Here is a 7,815-nt window from a genome sequence, read left to right as displayed (position 1 = left end):
TCAAACCAAGCACAGACACAAGGTGCTCTGATCCAGACGGGTGGAGTTGGAACAAACTGTCACACAATGTCGAGAGAACGAGACAGAATCAGGAAATTTCCATCAGGGGATGAAAAAAGAAAAAAAACTAAAGAAAATGGAAGAGTTTGATGCCTCTCTGAAAGGCTCGTTTGATAAATTTGTTACAAAAATCACTGATCCAACCGGGTCTCAAGCAGCCGTGGGGCCCCGCGTCGAGGCAAGCCAAATGATGATGAGGCAGGGGAAGTTATCCAGTATTTTGCGAATGTGAGAGTTAAAATTATAGACACCATATAGCATATAGACACCCGATCCGACCCGAAAAACCCAAAAAATTTCGCGCGCGCTCGCTACGCTCACGCGCGAGGGCCCCCCCCCAGCCTGAAAATCACAGGACTTATCTGTGGTGGTGAAAGAAGTCAGCAGTATGAATTTGAAAGTGTGTGATGTGTGAGCATCCCTTCATGATAAACAGAGGGGGAACGCATTCTGACAGCAGTATTTCACGCTGTCAGAATGCGTTCCCCCTGTTTAAAATGGGTTAATATATCATTGTAGATATCTGAAATGTTCTTTTTGACTAGGAACAATTGAATTACAGATATCTGCAACACATATCCAGTCTAGCTATTAAATGTTAAAACGGCTTGCCATACAAGTTTGCTGGTCTACTCAGAAACAGTACTAAGTACATCTATAACGGGACTTGGGGGGATGGTGTAGGTTTAGGTTTATTAGACAAGAACATACACACCAACAAGACAGTGTACAAGCGGTGTCACAAGAACGTTTGTTTTCATTCATAGGCTTCATTTTCTTTCCATCAATACCTGGTGGGCCGGTCTAGGCTCAAAATGCCCGGGCCGATTTTTTGTCCCAGTCCAGCCCTGGACCTGTCTAGGATGGACCCCTGCCTCTAGCCTGTGATGAACTGGGATAGGCTCCAGTTGTTCCCCTTGACCCTGCACAGGATGAAATAATAATAAAACAGGTACGTATAGAAAATGGATGGATGAAAAAGTATAAAAACCTGTTGCAGTCGCTCTGGATACCACAATTTAAAAAAACAACTAGTAATTCAAATTTTTCATTTTTTTTTTTTTATTTAACCTTTATTTAACCAGGGAAAGAAACCCATTGAGATAAACATTCTCTTTTGCAAGGGTGTCCTGGCCAAGAGGCAGGTTTTACATTTAGAATAGAATAGAATAGAATAGAATAGAATAGAATAGAATACTTTATTGTCATTATACATGGGTACAGTGAGATTAAAAGCACCATCACCTCTCCAGTGCAAACAGATTAGAAATATAAATAATATAAAAAGTTTAAGGTGCATTTTGAATAGTGAAATCAAGAACCTGAGAAATGAAAATTTTTGTCCTGAAGAGTTGCCACCAGAATAGAATAGAATAGAATAGAATAGAATAGAATAAGCTTTATTGGCCAAGTATGAACATGCTAGACAGGGAATTAGACAGGGATTTTTATTTTTTATTTTTTTCGCTCACTGAACCCAGATTTAAATAGTTACAAACAGTAATAGATTAGAACAGAAAGTTGTTTACATGTGGAGGCAGGCCATAACATTTTCCAAAACCCAGCCACTGATCTGAATAACCCCCAAACTAAGACAAGTTGAAGAGGAGAGTTCAAAGATGTAAAACTAAATGAAAACACAGAGCAAGAAAAAACTTTTTTACCTTGATCATCATGGAGAGTTTGAGATTCCAAGGAAGTAAAATGGACTAGCTTGAAGTGCTGATAAGGAGACAGCAGAAGAATAGTTTTTGCAGTTCTTCCAGTGCATCTCAACAGGGATTTTGAAGGAAGCAAGCAGACATGAAACTTTAAAAATGGTGTCATCCTGGCCATGCTACTGTGAAGCACCTCTGCATCCCAGATGTTGAACGGTAAGCTGAGAGAGTTCACCTGCAATATCTGTTGATGCTACATGCTGCATCATAAATAAGGTTTTAAAATGTTTAAAATCTACTTTTTACTTTCTTAACATGTTTTTCTAACATACACTCCAACAACAACATTTCTTTTCTGGGATGAAGTATATTTAGTTCAGCTCAGTTTAGTTCAATTCAATTCAGTATGTAAGTAAGTAATGTGTCTGACAACTTCATTTCCACTAATTTTAGCCAGAGAAAATCCCATTTCAACATGTATAATCTCAAAATAATATATATTATACAGTAAATTTGAGGCCTTACTTAAGAGATAAACCACAGTCTGGTCTGAAATGTAAACCCTACAATGGAACCCTTGTGTTGTTTATAATGCAGTGCGTTTGTCACAACAGTTACATTTATAAACTGTTCATACCAACATAGTCTTAGTTGTGTTGTTAAGTATGTGATAATTACTTAACATGAGAGCAGTCACTGAGTCTGGACAGTACACAACTGGAAAAGTGATGAGTTAAGTGGCTAATTAAAAAAAAAACACACACACACACACAAAGATTCCCAGTCTCCCAGATGTATATGTCACAAATTAAAGTTGTTCTCTAAATGCCAACACGTAAAAAACCAAAGCCCATTTAAAACAGAGTTTCAGCGAACTTCCATTTATGAGTTGCTATATTTCAAGTGGCACACTTTCCTGATGGTCATAATGACATATCAGAATTTAATGACAGGAGACACGGAATGGCAGAGATCCATCACTGGCCAAATTATCAGTGATTTACATAGCACTAAAAATAGTTGTATAAGAGTCACTTAAGACAAGAACCATTTCCTTATCCAAGGCACACATTTGGTATCTGGGCCATTCATCAAGACAATCATTAGATTTTAATTTTATAATGTGGTCACCAACATGTGCTCAGTCTACAGTACATTTATAACACCGACCTCATATTTGGGTCATTTGGTGGACACGGGCTATTCAACTTGGTATGAATGTTGGAATATATATGTCTGTGTCTTTTGTGAAAAATTGGACACCTGCACGGTTCACAGAAAGTATGATAAATAACAAAAATGGAGCGAGGTAATAAAAACGGGCTTACAATAGGGTGACTTTTGATTTCGGCTATTTCACAGCATCTAGCAGCTGTATTAATAATGTTATTTTGACCTATTTTTCTACAGGTTTATAACATTTTATCTCCATGTTCATTTAGGCTTCACTAAAATTTTAATAGACCTTCAAAGTAAATCTTTTTTTAAATAATAACCATCATTTTTTCCACAATTTGATGCCACATTCTCTGTGTTGTCGTTCTTTAATCTTTGACTGCACGGGACTCCTTGCAGTCCAAACAAACCCAATGGATGCATTCACCAGGACCGGGGAGGAACTGGAGGAGGGAGAAAGTCTTTTTCTTTGGTTGTCAATCTTTAAATATCTTAAGCGGAAACGTCTCTCTCACTGCATGATATCCTTAGACTGAAAGATAATGATTTTCATGACATGCTGAATATTCTCTTCTGACATGGCTTTTTGTTTCAGAGTCGCTGCTCACAGGGCCGAGTGTATTTCTTATTCATTTTTCAAGCGCCAAACTCTTCTCTTTCATGCTCTATTGTTGCCCTTTCTCCTTTTACTGTATTCAAATGAGTCAGCAGAGGGCAGCAGCGAACCAGAACGGCTTGTAAATTTGAAATTTAACTTTAGAGACACTGAGGGCTCAGCAAGATACTGTTAAATGCTGTTAAATGTGGTTAGTTCACCAATGAGGATAAGTTAAGTTATTTGTCATAATCTTTATTGACCCAAATCAATCCGGAATAGATGACACTGGTTGTGATTCGAAATCAGTGTAGTAGGCTTCAAAAGAAAAAGGAAACATTTGGCATTAACATTTGTGCAGGTTTGACACTGTCCCCCTCCTTTAAACCACAAGCTAGAGTCAATTATGAATGAAATTTAATTTAAAGTAACCCACCACAAATTATTAATGTAAAGAAGCATTCTGCATTTAACATTTGTATACTCTTTGCTTTGAAACCAGCGATTACTTCAGTTTTGTTGCAGTTAATATTGAGAGGCTTTACTGACATGTGAAACTGAAGAGAGAACAATAAAATAAATATCTTTCTGAGAGGCTTTCAAAAGGTTTAGAAGACAGAAAAACAAAAACAAAAAAAAATAATTTCCACCCCAATTGTTTGGTTGAATTAGGGTTGAGAAGGAAAACAAATGTAGTCACAAGGCTGTTTGACTCGTACGAGCATCCCTGTGTGCTACCACTTATCTATTTGATTTGCTTTTTTTTTTTTCGTGTGTCTTATTTGCTATGTAATGTTAAGATCAATGCAGGCTTGTCTGAACCGTGTGCTCTGCAACCTTTGGTGAAAAACAACATTTTGTTATGGTTACACAAACAAGTCAATGAGGAGATTTCCTGGGGAAAAGAATTAATTTGATTATTTTAGGCACATATTATGCCTGCAGCAGAGCGATTCTTGTGATTCTATCATACAATGGGGAGTTATGAAAAATGAATAGGGGGTATTGTCAGGATACAAGCTTGTTTTCCGATAAGGTTGTTAGAAATTATTTTAATTCGTTCCAGTAAAAGAGTCAAATATACATGATACATTGTGGATCCACACCCCAGGAATGTCACATTTTTGTCACATGGTGGATCCGTGAAATTTATCAGTTTTGCATAAACCTCCTTACAACAACAGAGCTCAGAATGCCGAGGCAGATAGCTGTGGGAGAGAATTGGCTCTCTGTGTGCACCGAGACACACATTTTAAGTAAACAAACTGTGATTCAAAGCTGCTGGAGAACTCTGGCCTATATCTGCTAGGAGCGTGAAATCCAGACGGATGATGTTGACGCTATCTTGAAACATGATTCTCCACGAGTGTAAAGTGTTTCTTCAGATTTGCAGATATGGCATTTAAGCTTTAAGCCCATGTAATACATGTCTAAGAAAGTCCTGAGAAAAGACTGAGGACATAGGATTATATGCTCATCATAAGTGGAGATACATCATTATTCATTATTTGAGATCATTATAATTTTACTATTTTCCACAGATATATGTAGTTTTCAGGGGTTCTAATACTTTTTTTTTTAGTTGTTAGATTATTTTACTCTTGAGAATAAGGTCCTAGAAAAAAATAGCTGCTCTAACTTCTCTGATGCTCTTTTATCCTGCCTCGTCATCCCCTTTTCCCCACCTTTACGCCGCAAGAGTTAAAACCACTTCTTTCCTCAGAGTGAGACTGCAGCGTTGAGAAGCGCTTACGACTGTCCTTTTAAGGTTAACAAAAGTTTCAGTAAGCATTCTAAAGAAGTCACTTTCAGTGAGCAATCAGGCTTGGGGCGAGCATAAATCTTCCGGGAGTATTCACGGCATTAGAAATACCTGCAGTGCCTGTATTTGCTGATGACTACAAAATTGAAAAAGAAAGACCCTAATAATTCTGAGGCAAGTTTCCCTCAGCAGTAGGTATTGATTATTTGTGTGTGGTAAGAGATTTGGAAAATTCAATTAAAGGAGTTGTGCAAAGGATTCATAAATTCAGCCCTTCCAACCCATATCGAGACATGGTTATGTTCTAAATCAATGCTGCACTTCACAATATATTTTCTTAGGAACGTAAAAAATAAATAACATTTAAACAGTTCTGCTTACTGCAGAAACAAATGCAATCTTCTCTCAAGATTTTTTAGCAACAGTCAGGCACAGACTCGTGCACGTCGGAGTGGTAACGTATTTTTATTGCAGTTTCTCTCATAAGGAAATCCCATTTAATATGAATTTTGAGATGACAAAATGAGAGTAGAGGGTACAGCTCAGCAGTGTAAAAATTGATCAGGCCATAGATAGGGCCACATTGGGGAAGATTTGTATGTCAGCCGTAATGGAGTGTATTAAAAGGATTCCTTAAAATGTCATAAAAGTGATGGGCCTGTGTCGCGGGTCGTGGGCTGCCGGCCCAGGCAGCTCCTACACTCCGGTACATCAATCGTAGGTTGGGCTCATGGACAGATGCCACCTACCCACGGGGAGTTTTATGCCTTCTGATTGAACATACGCTTGCAATTAATGGGTATACTTGTGTATTAGACTGTTTTGGTCCAAGTGAACCCAGTGGCCTTCGATCGACACCTCGGATAGGCTTGAAATCTTTTAAGATGTGATTTCTGATTTACTAAATGTCATTGTGTTTTGTCTTAGGGTGCAAAAAATATGGGTCCGTGTTTTTTATTATTTTTTTTAAATAGTAAAGTAAAAAAGTATGTGCTGTTGAATTTTGGATTAAAACACTAACAGGCACCACTGAAGGGTCAACTCTTTCGGGGATGGTGGCATTTTGTAAAAATTATTTCACTATGCATATTCTTCTCTACATCCACACATTTTATTACGCCCCAAAATAATGAAAAGGATTTCATTTTAAATAGTTTTAGCACAACCTCCTTACTGAAGCTGTTTTTGGTAGGAAATGTAGAAGACAGAGCAAAGGAATCCCAAAAAACATCCCTATGATTGAAATTCAGCTTCGCCCATCTGTAAATTTCAGGCACAAGATTGAATCTGTTCTCCTATTCTGTGGCTCCAGGAGTGGAGCTTGCTGCTTCAACCCAACAGTCATAGTCTGAGGTGCAATAATCCACCTCAATTTTGATTGGACGTGAAAAGCAAAAGCTGACATAAAGCGCTCTGCTGGTGTCTGTATGTCTTGCTTTGTTAACAGATGGCCATGGTTTATGCAAAACATGGCTTTTTTCCCCATGAACACTCAGTCTTGACAGCGTCTGTAATGCGTGCAATATCATTCGGTGCCAGAAGGGTTACAATCATGTTTTCCTCTCTCATATTCCCCGGGTTTTTGTTAGCGAGGCATCTCGGCAAGTTGACAGCTAATGGAATTGCTCTTCACCTCTTGTGCATATGATCCCACTGAGATTAGGCAGGAGATGCGCGTGGAAACTGTGCTGTCAGTTATGAGGCGGAGATGTCACGGGAGACGTCATTCGTTTGTGGGAGAAGTGTCTGAAATGGCAGGAGCGAATCCTCTGATGTGATGCACATCGTCTCTCCAGCCCTGCCTCGGTCTGGCAGCTGACAAATGTTGATTCTACATTAACCACAATGCTGCGACGCTGTGCAAATAATGTTCTTTCAGATGGCAAGCCTTATCCCCTTTATGACTAAAACTATGCAATCCTCCCCACCTGCGCGGTTCTAACACCTTCCGAAAAGTAAATGTGTGGGCATGCAAACCGTCTTCCACAGCACAGTAGTCTCTTTATTTGGCAGCGCCTGGGAAGGCCGAGGCCTCTCGCTGCCCTAGTCGACCTAAGCAACAGCTGGTGTTCACAGCAACATTTCCTATTTCTGCTGAAGGTAGATCGTGTAACTCTCACTTTATCGCCCTTAGAGGCCACATGAAGGACAAGGCAAGCATGCCCATAAACAAAACTAATGTTTTGATATACGTCCCCTTGAGACTGATAGACAGACCCGTGCTTTGAATACCTTCTTCTCGCCCAGACGGATGACTAAAAAAAAAAAAATCCCTTTCCCACACCAGTGGCTGTCACTTTATATTGTGGTATAGATTTAAGTTCTTATTCTAATAAACACCTTCGTGGTCTAGTGATTTGACCATTTTAAGTTTTAGCTGTGAGGATACAATATTTACTTACTGCATGTCACCTGCATTCTAGGAGACTAAAACTTGCCACCACAGTAGCAAGATATGGAGCCTCCTGAAAAGCTATTCATTGGGAAGGTGTTAGGGCTGGGCGATATATCGAGATTTTAATATATATCGATATATTTTCAAACGCGATATGGTACGAGACAAT

Source organism: Cololabis saira, chromosome 13 (assembly GCF_033807715.1).
Source record: "Cololabis saira isolate AMF1-May2022 chromosome 13, fColSai1.1, whole genome shotgun sequence".
NCBI classification, from domain to species: domain Eukaryota; kingdom Metazoa; phylum Chordata; class Actinopteri; order Beloniformes; family Belonidae; genus Cololabis; species Cololabis saira.
This window is presented reverse-complemented; position numbering follows the sequence as displayed.